Genomic DNA, 1440 nt, shown 5'->3' on the forward strand with positions numbered 1-1440 from the left:
CTCCCCTATAATTAAATATTGTTATATAATAATATAATATAATATATATTTAATGTAATGTTAATGTAATAATATTACTGAGTAAAATTTACATAGCATTTTTTGGAGGGGGGAAGGCAAGGCAATTGGGGTTAAGTGACTTGCCCAAGGTCACACAGCTAATAAGTGTGTCGAGTGTCCAAGGTCAGATTTGAACTCAGGTCCTCCTGAGTCCAGGGTCAGTTCTCTATTCATTGTGCCAGTAGCTGCCTCTACATAGCATTTTAAAGATTTTCAAAGACCTTTACATAAAGTATTTCATTGGATCCTCACAATAATGCTGTGAGGTATGTGCTGCAATTGTCTCCACTTTATAGATAAGGAAACTGAAGTTAATAAGTTAAGTGACTTGCCCAGGGTCTCGGTGACTGAGGTGGTATTTGAACTCATTTTCCTGACTCCAGCTCCCTTTCCTTCTCTACTGTGCCAATCATATTTGAAAGCAGGAATAAGGGAGGATAGAAAAAAAGAATCTGAATTTTAGAATGCAGAGCATATAAAAATAGCATAGAAAGACACTACATATCATTTGGGTTTTGGTTATCAGTCTTGGCAAATCTACCTTCTTAAAATGAGTACTTTCCTTGCACTTCTCATGCAATTTTGTATTATATTTATTTGTGTCATTTCTTCTACCAGAATGCAAATCCCTTGAAGAGAGTGTAGAGCGTGTCTTGTTCATCTTTGTATTTCCCATAATGCCTGGCACGTAGAGTTATTCTCAGACTAGAGCCAGCTTGGTCGAGTCTTACAAACAGACTTCACCAGTGATGACTTCCCCCTTGCAATCTGACTGGCCCCCACTGAGTCCCTTGTACTGGCTACAGAAAGATGGTAATGATTTACCTTTCTTCTGAGAGTTTGGTTTTCTCTCAGGAATGCCCAGGCTTGACCCAGATCCCTGGACCTAAATCTCAGTGATTAGGCACCAAGGAAGTGATATCCACACTCACAGATTAATAAGAGAAGCAATCCTCAGAACAAGGAGCAACTTAGTTCTTAGGATACTGTGAGCAACCCAACAATAATATTCCCTGCCAGACTAGAGACAGGCAGTCAGACCACATTACCAGTGTCACAGTTTGCTTGTCATTCGGCTTTATTGGCATCCTGCCATCACATGTAAGGGAAAGCATCAGCTCATGAATCACGCATGCTAGCTGCCTGAACACAGCTGCTTCCCTTTTCCCAATTAGTGCCTGAATATATGCTCTCTCTGTCTCTCTCTCTCTGTCTCTCTGTCTGTCTGTCTCTCTCTCTCTGTCTGTCTGTCTCTCTCTCTTTCTCTTTCTCTCTCTCTCTGTGTCTCTCTGTTTCTCTGTCTGTCTCTCTGTCTCTTTGTCTCTCTGTCTCTCTCTGTATCTCTCTCTCTGTCTATCTCTGTCTCTGTCTCTCTCTGTC

Source organism: Petaurus breviceps, unplaced genomic scaffold (assembly GCF_028583685.1).
Source record: "Petaurus breviceps papuanus isolate PSGF00001 unplaced genomic scaffold, PetGlider_PUasm1.0 118, whole genome shotgun sequence".
Taxonomy (NCBI): domain Eukaryota; kingdom Metazoa; phylum Chordata; class Mammalia; order Diprotodontia; family Petauridae; genus Petaurus; species Petaurus breviceps.